The sequence below is a fragment of the Protomyctophum parallelum genome, assembly GCF_964188405.1.
Source record: "Protomyctophum parallelum genome assembly, chromosome: 7".
In the NCBI taxonomy this organism is placed as follows: Eukaryota; Metazoa; Chordata; class Actinopteri; order Myctophiformes; family Myctophidae; genus Protomyctophum; species Protomyctophum parallelum.
In genome coordinates this window covers 6,105,785-6,119,429 of record NC_139705.1, presented here as the reverse complement: position 1 = coordinate 6,119,429, position 13,645 = coordinate 6,105,785, and the positions used below count along the sequence as shown (strand labels likewise).

The 13,645-nt window shown below is 39.3% G+C and overlaps 1 long non-coding RNA gene across 1 annotated transcript; it reads left to right on the top strand.

Moving 5' to 3' along the window:
• The first annotated feature begins 5,800 nt into the window (after window positions 1–5,800).
• Window positions 5,801–8,090, top strand: LOC310861424. The gene is made up of 2 exons (XR_014569483.1): window positions 5,801–6,281; window positions 6,459–8,090. It is a non-coding gene; the product is annotated as an uncharacterized lncRNA (long non-coding RNA).
• Window positions 8,091–13,645: the final 5,555 nt, after the last annotated feature.

Genomic DNA, 13,645 nt, shown 5'->3' with positions numbered 1-13,645 from the left:
TCACATTATTATTGCGTCATCCATATCGGTGAAAATAATCAGGATTATTTTGAGACCGATCCGATACCGACATGGCTTTTCTATGGCCGATTTCGATATGCTACCGATTATATTGTGCATCACTAGTTAAAATGCAGTTAAAATGCCAACAAACAACTTTTGTTTAATGGTTATAGAACAGCAGTAAGATGCATATTGCAGTATGTGTCCTTCACAGACCCTCATCTGAGCATAAAAGTGTCTCTGTGGTTCTTTGCAAACCAAGAACCGGTGCCAGGTTGACTCCCACTGTTACTACGGTGAGTAGCTGTGGGAGATGTCCGATATTCAAGGACTCAAGTCATTTATGGCCATAAATCCCACAATTATTCTGTGTGTATGCGTGCATTTTATCATGCAGGTGTTGTACCAAGCGTTCCATCCACATGATAAATGATAATACATTATGTGATGACTTCATATTGGAATGAATTATTGGAGCAGAACACAATGGGTTCAGTTCAGGACAAGATGCAATTATTTAATTTAGTTATGTGTGTCCCAGTTTAGGCCTCAATAGTAGAGGACAGCAGGGTAGCAAGATGGCATTCCATGCATGTCTGAGCTTTGCAGGCTGGCGATGCCACAAAGCAAAGTTGCCAAACTGTTTGTAAGCTGAACTCAACTTATTACACCTCAAAAGTAGAATATTTTGTGCAAGCTTCCATTTACATTGTTAAATAAACAATTAAATAATAATAATAAAAATAACATTATTCTCTCAAGTTGTATTACAAATCTCAGTATACTTATTACTCATTTCCAAACACATTTCATTGGAAATGACTCTTTTTGGTTAACCTGATATGAAGATTTAGTATGAGACATGTTTGCTTGTTTAGTTTTTAGTTTTTAAATAGGTGGTTTGTTCTGTTAGTCTGGGTTTGGGGATTTAATGCACGTAATGTGTTATAACTATATTTTGCATACTGTGTTAGTGTATGGCCACAATCTTTTTTTTCATGCATTGCCTAGCATTCTTTGCTCTCTTTCTCTTGCAGAACATATCCTCCATTTCACACAACTGGGTGGACAAGGCAACAATGTTAAATATCTCAAGGCCAAACTAAGATAAAAAGGCAGGTTCCCAGGCTCTACAGCAACCTGCGGCCATTCCTATCTTCTCCTCCAACCAGGACAGAAGAACCAACCTCTGTAGCCATCCTTACATCTGTATTGAAAGTAGTTATATTGTAGATTCAACATGTCCATCACAGTCTTTGTCATGACGGTCCTCCTGGGCTCTTCACTGGTGATGACATTTGTCCTGAACACTTCTGAAAGAGAAACTGCAACATCAACTGTACCTCATGCTGCCAGGAACAACAGGTTAGTATTATATACATGTCTCTAAAATTATAGTCAAAGTAGTATACGTCTTGGTCCTCCTTCTGTCTAAATGGAAATGTACAGCGGAGGTCAATCTATACAGGATTACTGTTGCTACATATTATATTCAATCAAATATATTGGATTGTGATGTAATTATTAGAATATCTATAGCATATTAAAATATGAGTTCAGTGTTGTGCTTGTTTAGGCCTTTTTAAAGAGACAGAGGGAGATTTTACTTACTTCATGACTAGTTTGTTGGAGCATGTCGAGAGAACTTGTTTACGATTGGCACATACTGGCACACAGTATCATCTGTTTCTTTCATTATATCTACTGTATAATTAGCACACACTGACTAGTTTTAATAAGGGATATTTGTTTTGAAGACATACATCTATTCATGATGAAACCACATGATATATGCTCTCATTATAATAAATAAAATGCACTTGGGTGCACATGACATACATTCATCAACCATTCACTTTCAGCCATTCACATCAGCAGTGTCACAGGTTGATCTGGTTCAGCAAAACAATGCAACAAATTATACTTATTTTACTTCAAACTGAATAATACATATATAAAGAAAAACATACATATATTACTTCTAATTAACATGCTAACAATATGCTATTTTATAACATATTACCAAGTAATGCAATGCTATCATTGACGCTGGCCATCTGCAGGTGCCAGGAGCCATTGCAGTCCATAAAGAAGGATCTCCTGGATGCTCTCAACCTGCAGACTGAGCCACGTCTGCCTGCTGGGTGGCTGGACAGTGTCAGAGACCAATGGAAGTCCACTTTCAATGCCATGACTCCACAAACCCGGAATGGGATAGGTAGGTCAAATACAGATATGCACAAACAAAACAACAGTGCAAATGATAATGAATAATGAATAAGTATTTGCTTAAAATAAAAACAAAGCATAAAAACTTGACATGAACGTTACATTTAATTTTTGCAGGCTCTGACTTAACTGTGACACCGGGTACAGCTGGCCATAGCCCTGGATTTAAGTGCTGTCAGATGTCTTCACAGATCTCCCTGAAAGGTGTGCGCGTGCGTGTGTGTGTGTGTGCGTGTGCGTGCGTGTGTGTGTGTGTGTGTGTGTGTGTGTGTGTGTGTGTGTGTGGTTGTACTTGTATGCAAATAAGCAATTGCACTATGTGATGTTATATCTTCCTGAAGATCTGGGCTGGGACAACTGGGTGATCTTTCCTGAGAGCTTCACCCTTGTCCAGTGTGCATCCTGCAACCCTCTGCTGGAACCAAACAACCTGCGCTGTCCATCACACACTCCTCCTAATACCAAGGACAACTCTTCACAGGTATAAACAAGACAAAAGTACAGCTATAGAAAATTGTGTAAATTGTGCAAAATTAATTAGTTATTGAATTTATTTGATAGTTGTTGGGGTTTACATTTTAACCACATTGCCAAGCAACCACAAACATGCCCCCCCCCCCCCCCCTCTGACTCAGCTCAGCTAATATAGGGAAGCTGTCTGAACCTTCCCTAAAACACGTGGGACAACGCTGCACACATCCCAGACTCTTCTCCCTCCAGGGTCCCAAACTGGAACAAACAGTTAAAACAACAAAAGTTAGAATTGCAGAATGCAGACTCACTTCCAATTTTCGCAGGCTCAACCTCAGCCCTTTGTGCATGACTTAGATATGACGGCTATGTAGGTCATTTGTTACTTAGGCTTGTTTTTCTTGCCCACAATGTTGAAATTGTAATTTATATATAAGCTATTTAGACAGATGGTTCAATTATTACCAGGTATCATTTAGTTTCAATGCACAGATGTTTTTGATACTGTAGGCCTATTGATTAAACTGATGCTAGGTTTACCCATGAGATCCTAGTTTACTGAGGCACTATACCTTGCTTAATGTAAGTTGTTGTGGAGTATCTGCTAAATGCCATATGGAGAAAATTGGAAAGACAAATCCCATAAAGACTGTCATGCTGCTCCTTACACACACTGACAGACTGGCAAACCAACAAGATCTCGAAATCGTATTTATTTGAGATTATGATTAACATGATTGTATATTAGATATGTGATATAGGATATAAAGACACTCATGTTCCACCCTTGCCCCCTCTCATGGCCCAGATGCCATGCTGCCAGTCCATCTCCCAAGTAATGATGCCTGTCCTGTACATGGAAGAAGGAGGCACTGTAGTCATCTCCTCTGTGCAGCTCACCCGTACATGTGGCTGTGTCTCAGACAACACCCAGCTGCCCACCGAAGACTAAGGCTGGGGTTTAAAGTCCTATGCATGTCTGTTAACTTCTGTTAACTTCTGTTAACTAGTGCACCATGTGTAGAATGTGTAACATCTTTGCATTGTAATGCGACAGAGGTCCATCAATGATGCAACATATTAAGGAAAACTAAATGCATGCACTTATTACCTCTCACTAGCACTCTTATTGTGTTTGTATTGCATTCTATGTTATTCCTTTGAATATGGATAATGTGGTGGATATCAGTGGAGCACAATGGTTCAAAACAGACTAGCTTTAAATGGATGATATCAGATTGCATCAGTCCTAGCCTCACTGTTCTCAAAACCCAGTGTATATTTGCAGTGCTTGTCTGTAAATACATTTTACTCTAACTGTTGGCAGCACAGAATAGAATGATTTACCATTTACCATGTATGTGGCAGTATGTTAGAATCCCGAAAGTCCCCAATCTAATTCATTGTTGAAACATACTGCAGAAAGTGAATATCTCGTGAAATTAATGTAAATTACATTTTAAATTATTGTTTAATTTATTCTAAATATAAATCCAGAAAATATCATATATTTGCAAAAAGTCTTGGCAATATGCAGTATGTCAATTAAAGGTTACTTAAAGTCGACATGCTTCTCTATTTCAAAGAATAGAGATAATTGACATTGTTAAGTTAAATGTTGTCAAGTCTAGCTTAAATATTTCTCATGTGACTGCAGAGAGCTATTTTAGTCAGAAATATTTTCCGACCCTACATGGTTAGGAATTGGCAAGGCAATAAAGCAGAAAAATAACTTCAGTGTTCCCTCCAAAAATGTGTGGTCATCCCAAGCCAAATGTTTTCTCAGAGCAGTCGCCTCTACAATCATTGCATAAAACAGCCATGCCTGATTCTGAGAACTACCACATTGTGTGACCCTGGAGGGAGGACAAAAGTGATCCAGTTGTATAGGGCAATTATTTGTGTCACAACAGTCACAGTGCCATCCTTTTTATCACAGGGACATGTAAAATATTATGTAGGCCTATTATCTTATTAATTAACAGTTACAATGTGTGATGTTTTATTTTGTCTGTCATTTTGTTCACAAATGAAATTCAACAGATGTGTGGCATCTCAGAACCATACAGGACATCCACACACACACACACACGCACGCACACACACACACACACACACACACACACACACACACACACACACACACACACACACACACACACACACACACACACACACACACACACACACACACACACACACACACACACACACACACACACACACACACACACACACACAACTATAGGCCTTCCCTGATATGTACAATTTTGGGCCAACGCAGACTGTTGATTGGAGGGTATCTCGCTTGAACGCACACACCGCTGGGGTACATACACACACACTGGGGGTACGTGCACATACATTTACAGCAATGTATTGAACCAGTATAAAGTGGCAGACAAAGGAAAGAACCCCCTGGTCCTTTCTCCTGTAACACCCTGACCCTGATATCCTCTACCCTTTCCCTATTCCTCCATTTATTCAATTATACAATAAATGTACCTTTGTTAAGCTTGAACCTTGTGTCGGACTATATTGAGTATCCCAGTTCATTCCGGCTGTACATTTCCTGTCATTTCCCTGGACACGACAGATGCCTTGCACATATTCTTTGAATAAAGATGACTACAATGAATCTATTATCATCAAAGATGTGTGATGTGCTGTATATCAATTTTCTCATAGTGTCACTTCCTGCAATCTTTTATCATGTTTATCACAGAACAAAGTACAAACCTGATTATAGGCAATTAAGATTTTAATAAGGTAATGTATCATAGCAATCTAGTGCTATACACAGCAAAATCCAGAATGCCAATTTAACTCTGAACGTGTAAACATGGATCCTTATGGGCCCAGCCTCAAATCTATCCACAGGCAAAACCACAAATGCCTGTTGAAAGTAGTAAGTACCCCTTTGAAAAGGTTATGGTCCAGTTTTACCCTCATGGGTTCATTTGTACACTTTCAGAGTGAAATTAACACTCTAGATATTGCTGTGCAGTATGTCAGGCAGTTCTCGAGGAAAGGGGGGGGGCCAACATGCCGAATGTTGGCACCATGGATGTAGGGTTGGCACAGTGCTCCAGAAATGTGCTCAGTGCTCAGTCAAAAAGCCTTCTAGTCTATTGCGCACTTCTCAAAAGGTCTTCAACATTGTCAGTCGCTCTGCATGCATTTATATACTCCAAATATTGATTCATCTTTTGCTGCAATGGAAATATGTTGTTTTCTGTTGAGTTGCGCATGCAGTATATCAGTTCTTGACTGAAATAAAAACAGCACAAGACGACAAGACCAGGAACCATATAACCGCTTCAACTTGGATGCTGTATTTCTGCCGGAAAGGATGGCAAGACATTTCATATTTTGGGTGTCCTGTGGCCTGCTGCTCTCTACCATTCTACTAGCTGACGGGAAAATTGAGTGCACAAGGGGGGAGCGTCTGCTGAAAGAGTTCTCCAGAGACATCACATGGCCCACTAACTGTTTAATGGAGTGCTCAGTTTCGACCTTTCACAAAAAAATGCTGCTTCAGGATAATCGGAATATCCGTCTCAATGATTGCACAGTAGGTGAGTCACAAGATAATTCACACAGTGCATGCTATTCAACTAACTTGAGCTGAAATGAATATCTATTCTATTAATAGAGTATCATCACTTGTGAATGTGAATCAAGTATGTTATACCACCACATGGCACATAGTTGTATGAGTAAGCAAAATTAACTATACGGGTTTCTTTTCACAGGAGACCAGGGAGAATACTGTTGGCCTATGGATCTACGATGTTACATTGGAGAGACCTTTCAACAGGCATTTGTGGTGTTGCCTGTGGCCAGTTCTGTGGCTGGACAGGAGCAGATGGAACTCAAATCAACTGCCCCCATGGTTGCCTCATTTACTGTACACAATAGCTCCGCAACGCTTACTTGTGACTGTGGTCTTTGCTATAACGTCACGCACACCTTCAATACATATCAAAGTTCTCAAGGGTTATCGCTCTGTGTGCAGATTTCCACCCAGCAGAATGCCCTGGCTGACAGAGTCCTTAGAATTAGATGTGCACCTTTCTTGGTCACCTTTTGGCAAAGACAGCCAAAACAAGCTGGGGGGTAGAAGTGTTTAAGTACAGTATATACACGCATTAATGATTGTGGTTGGTCGAATGTGTTTTAATTAATTTAGCTCAACTACAATAGCAGGGCAGATCAGATCCTACAGTAGTGGTATAATGCATCTATAAACTGTAAGTCTTGCATATATTATAACTACCTATCTAACCCTAACGCACGCACACACACGCACAATTTATACTCTCAAATCCATTAAATTGTTGTGCTGAATATTTAGGGATATTTAACAACTAGTCCTATTAAGAATCCTGAATAATAATAATAATAATAAACTTTATTTGTATAGCACTTTTCATACATAAATGCAGCTCAAAGTGCTTCACAGGGCAGGACACAAAAATAAAATACAATAAAACACAAGTAGTTAAAATGATAGAACAATAGCAGAGAACAAAACCGAATATAAGAGCATAAAAAAAAAAAAACAAAAAAAAAAAAAAAAAAAACTCAACTAAAAGCAAGGGTGAAGAGGTGAGTCTTGAGTTGAGATTAAAAAATGTCTACAGAGGGTGCGTGTCTGAGCTCGAATGGAAGTTTATTCCAGGCTGTTGGGCCATAGAAGCAAAAAGCTGCCTCACCATACTTTTTTGTGCACATTCTTTTAGGCACTTCAAGTAGGCCAGCGTTGGAGGACCTGAGGGGGCGGCTAGGGACATATCTAGGTAGGCAGTCACGGAGGTACGGAGGTGCGAGACCATTGAGAGCTTTATAGACAAGTAACAGAATTTTAAAGTCAATCCTAAAAACAACCGGAAGCCAGTGCAGTGATGCCAAAACTGGAGTAAGCTATATTAATATAAAGGTTAGACGCCTTTCCTTTTGAGACAATTTGTCTAATCTGTTTAAATGTGTTGATGATATGATAAACCATATTATTACATTATGTGATCTGTTTAATTGAACCAAATGTAAATGGTATTTGGCGTTTTTTTCTTTGATTTTGAAGCAAAACGTTTTGTTAACTGAAAAGTGATACTTTTTGCATTGTGTAGTTTGGTTGAAATGTTAGCTGAAATGATTAATATAGGACAAAGGTGGCAAGAAATTAGGACAGTTCAGAATTGGATGATTATTGGATTGTATATTAGATAGATTTTGCATTTGTATTTACATTTGATGTAAATGTCTATCGACTGCAAATACTGTTTAACTACAGGAAAGACTGTTTTTGCACTATGGTTTTGATTGAAATGTGTATCAGAATGATCAAATTGTATATATTTTTAATAAAAGTGTTTTTACTTTTATGTAGTTGAAGTATTTCTGAAATATCTTATACTTTTACTTCAAGGATCCAGATGCGACCTGCGCTGCTATATATATATATATATATATATATATATATATATATATATATATATATAATATATAATTATGGAAATAAGATTTCCATTTTTAGAGCCCCCTCTCTTCCTGCCTTATGTGGTGTCTGCAAAACCTTAACTTTGTTAGTTTTGAGTGGTATTTATAGGCCATCAATTTAAACACACACCTGATCACAGGAGTTGCATGAATGTGGCTACACCTGTGCATTATCTATATTCTGAAGTAGACATGAATGCCAAAACATTGAGTACGCACTACACTGCAATGTGCAGACAATATGTTTTCTAATGGTTTTCCAAATGATTTTATGTAGTGTAAAATAACTGCAGCATTCCATTCAGACGAAATTAAGCCTTGTATTATTAACGTAATACTTGTTTTCTTTGTACCGAGCTCATGGCGCAAAGCAGAGGTGAGCGACCTGAGTCACAGTTGTGAGGATTGAGGAAAACAGACTGCTGAGGCCCTGCTGGTTCGGTGCTGCAAGATAGTGTTATGAGCATTGCCATATGGACAGAACAAATGGTCTAAATTTCAGTGGCAGCATAACCTATATGCTCAGAGGGGGCGTCAGCATTCCTCGGGGGGAAACACACTGCCAAAAGTCTCTCCAGGAACAACAACCACAGACCACATGGATGAGGGGTCAGATTTCAGACATCATGACCCGAAGGCCACAGCACAGCATGCACCAGAAGGACTGAAAATACATGTATCCCAATGCACTTGGTCCATCTACAAGTACAAGTGTGTATCTAGGGTGCCATCTAGTGTGAATTGTGAAATAAAAATGACGGTAAATTTGTGATGAGAATCATACTAGTCATTATTAACCTGCCTGAGAAATAGTTAGCACCTGTAAGGGCAATTAACATTTGATATGAATTCAAATTGTTATATAATTCAAATAAAGTAGTAATTACCAGGTTCCATATAGACAGAGCATATTGAGTAGCCTAAAGCCAAGTCGGCCGGACCCACAGTTGTCCTGAACCGCCACAAAAGGCCTCTGGACAGGGCCTCCATATATGGAGCTGGCCTGTTCTGACATCACAAATATGTTCTGCCATCTGCATAGACTCCATATTTGGGCATGCCTGACAAATAACTCCATATATGGGCATAAAAGGGACACATACATAATAACTGGGTGGGGCATGCATTTCCAACTTGCATTGTTCCAAGTAGGCCAGTGCACTGCTCTAGTATTGTAAAAGACTGCTTGTACTGCAATCAATTCTATATTTATGTGCCATGTATTCACACTCTGCATATCAATAGTCTACATTTAACCAATTACTCTAATAATAATATAACACCATTTTTATTTTTCTAGTTTTCAGGTTTTTATAAAATATCTTAAGGGGAGCAGTGAAAAAGTGTTTTACTAAGTTTGTGCTATATATTCATTGCAATAGCAGATGTAGCCAGGTAAATTTGTGTGTGCATACAGTGCTATATTGTCTGGGTTCTGTTAGCAGCAAAACTCAAGCACAAAGACATTAAAACTGTACACTTCTGATCGGGTGGCAGAAGTGGAAATGTCCTGCCCATCACCACGGAGGTTGTGGGTTCCAATCCAGCGTGATGCAAAAAGGAAAGGTACTATGTTTACCCAGGGTAACTGGACTAAGCTCAAGAACTTGTTTACAGCCAGGCCCTGCTCATAGAACATTTCATGGTAGAGGTTCAATGCCCTGTCCAAGGGCACTTCAGCGGTGGTAATTTTAACGTGCCGGTCCGGGGATACGAACTAGCGACCTTCCGATATCAAGACTGCTCCGCAAACCGTTCGGCCACCGCTGCCTCCGACTTTGTTGAGAGACTACACGAACACAATCGGCCCGTGTTTGGGGAGGGAAGGGTAGGGTGATATTGGTCACTGCATGTTGGGCTGGTGCTGCACCTGTCAGGAGTAGGATGAAGGCCCTACGTCCTCCTGGTGCGGGCTCCTCACTGGCAGTAGGATACAACAGCAGTGACAACACAAACATGTGTGTGGAGGAATTAATTGGCATAAAGACACTGTTCACGTGAGTCATGTTCAACAATATATACATATTCACATATCGCATGCTTTCCTGTAATTCTTTTTCCTTTTCTACTCATTTATATGTTTTAGCATAGTATTGTATATTTGTCTATCATTAAATGTTTCAATGAATTGGACCCCAATGGAAACAAGCCAGACTTTCTTGGATACATCCTTTTAGCAGACCTTGTATTGCACTGTACTACCCTATGCTTGTCCATGTAAATTGTTAATAAAGTAAAGTTTAAGGCACAAGGGGAAAAAAAGGATAAATACCACAAATGTAGAAATACTCTTTACAAGTTTTAGCATAAAAATATACGTTTTCAAAACAATCTAAGTAACCATGGTGGAAAGTGACTAACCTCAAAATTGTACTCGAGTTACTTTACAAAAATGTTTATTGTTTACTTCATTGCAATATCCCAATTTGTCTATTGGTTTTCATTGGCCAACATTACATGAAAAAGCACAAAGGAACAATCAAAGAAATATCAGCTCAGTTGAGCACATTCAACAAATTTATTTTAGCAAATGTATCAAATTATTTCAATAGTACATCAATAAAATAAGTTCACAGTATACAGATCTTCAAAAAACATCATTTGACAAACTGTAGAGCACTGGTATTTTAGACCATTTTAAACAACTTGACAACTCCACTGAAGAGATTTGAGGGAAAACTGTATGAATAGGCAAATCAACTGAAATTACATAACTTCAAACAAAAATAATCAGTCTCAAATGCTCAAATAACCTATTTTATGGCACTAAATAACAATATGAAAACCTTAGGAAATGCTGCTCGGCTTGTGGGAGCCTTTTCAGGGCAGCACTTCCCTCTATAGGCCAAGCGTGAACACTGCAGCATTCTCTCTCACTCAATTCCTTATCCTTATGTTGTCTTTGTGGAAGACAAAGTCATCCTCTGATGATGTATATTCATCTATATTTGGACGTTCTATAGATTCTAAAGATTCGCCCTCCGATTCGCCCTCCGATTCGCCCTCCGATTCGCCCTCCGATTCGCCCTCCGATTCGCCCTCCGATTCGCCCTCCGATTCGCCCTCCGATTCGCTTTTCTCGTCCTCTGGTTCTGATCCAGAATTTTGGAATATGACCGTAGGATTGCCCTGATCCATTGCCGAGTACTTGTCGTTAGGCAATTCAAATTCTGACTTTTTGCGATTGTCACTATACCAACGGTGGTGGAAATTTTCATTGAGTGTATGCTCATTTTTCTTTAAAACTTCAGGAAATCCGTCCTGATAAATACATTTCACATGGGAAGACCTTTTTTTTGGGTGGTTTTTGAATCCCAAAATGCATGATTTTGTCGAAGACACGACATTAGGTTTGTACTCTGTTTGGTTATGCCTTTTCTTGAATTTCTTTTTCTTCTCATAGGACAATTTTATTTTGGTCTCGTACTTCCACTGCATCTGCCACAGCTCTTGGGTCACCTTGGGTTGAGAGAGAGCAGTGTAACGTTAGTACATTTGATCGTTGCAGAAAAAATGTGTGCCCTTATACCTGATCATACTACAGCGTCACACTAAAGTATCAAAAGTAGCAGATCCGTAAGCTCTAAACACGGAACAAATGATTTGAGCTCGTTGTAGATCAGCTACTTTTGATAATCCTGTAAAGTAAAGTTGGTACAACTTGCACCAAAGTTGGTAAATTTAAACCGCGATTGCACCGTGGTTTAAATTAAGAAACCGTGACAGCCCTAATCACTGGTGCCACCAACCTTTTCAGTTGGTAGCGCGAGCGCCACTACAAATTAGGTAGCACCATCTTTTTCTTTGTATAGTGTGGTTGCGACAGAAGGTCGCACTTACTATGCAAACGTGCAGTGACGATGAAACACGACGTGATGCGACACGTTGCTCCGGTCGATTTCAAATCTTGCACGCACACTCCCTGGATGCCAACGATGAACCTCTGCCCCAAACTTTCCAGAACGGCCTGTTATAGCGCCACCAGGAGGCCGACTTTTGTAAAACACATTTTTGGATATTACCAAATCCCGCAAACCGTTACACAGTATCTCTATAGTCATGTGTTCAATCAAGACATATCTGTCCAATATTTCATATTCCATCCTAATTGGCTAATATTGGCTTTCAAAGTTTACAGGATTAGCCCATTGTGTGCAATTTATGTTAAATCTTTCACAGACTTTCCTACTAGGCTGAGGAATATATGCCACCCTTTTCACATTGGCCTGTTATAGCGCCACCAACAGGTGGATTTTTGCAAAACACATTTTGCCACACAAATGCCTCAAATCATCCAATTGCCATCCAAGGCGTAAGAAGAAACCCTTTTCACATTGGTCTATTATTGTGACACACACACACACACACACGTTCAATATTGTCCCCTTTCGCAAATAATGCAACTCTTTCATCATTCACCATTGTGCAACAGTTCCGAAAACATGACGAAAACCTATTGTACTACTAACTATCGTGCGATGGCCGATGATCTTAAAAAACAATAACTAACATAGCCTGTGCAGAACTAATGCTTGGAATGGACTACCTATTTCGGTCGCAATAAGATGAGACCCTATGGCTGTGCCTTTTGTAAATTATAGAGAGAAAGAGAAAGTGTGCTGTGTGTGTGGTACGAGCTTCATTTATTTATTTCTTGCCTTGATCTCCCCTCTTCTTCCCTTTTTGTTTCTTGGAAAAATAACATGATGGGAACTATGCGCCAAACAAATTTCACCCACCTTTTTACTTGTAACACTGTGATGTGGGTAGGTAGGTATGCATGCCTCGTGTTCTGAAACTACCTACTTTTATTTGTAATTTAGTAATTTTCGGTATTGGCAATAATGGCCATGTCTCCCAACGTTTTATAACTTTCAACTGGACATTCCACTTTTCAAACGTTTTCAAAAGTCTTTCAAAAATAATGAATGAATGAATGAAAAGATAATGGGTCGGGTCCTACATTGGTTTCCATGTCCATGGCAATCAGGTAGGCGCTGAAGTGGTTTGCTTCATAGACATCTGTCAACCTGGGCATGTACAGTAAATAAGAAATGAACTTTATTGACATACTGTGTATATATATGGAGGGATGATAATGGTAATGTACACAAATCTATATATAGAAAAGGGAATGACCACAACATAATCCTGCGAGCAGACAGCTTCCATCCCTCCAGTCTCATCTTCATCATACCACTTGGATAGTTTTCGAGATTGAGGAGACTTGATTTTCATCAACAAGCCATTAATATGCACCAAAGGTTTCCTCCAGAAAAGGTCCCGTGTTTCTAAACCTGGCTTTACAGATTTACTTCACCACTCACTCAAAACAGTACACTGGTAGACCTACACATTAAGGACAAAATAAAATATAATATGCATTGTAGTGAGCAACCCTGATTTAAAGTCTGTTTCCTCACTCTCCAACTTTCTCTTT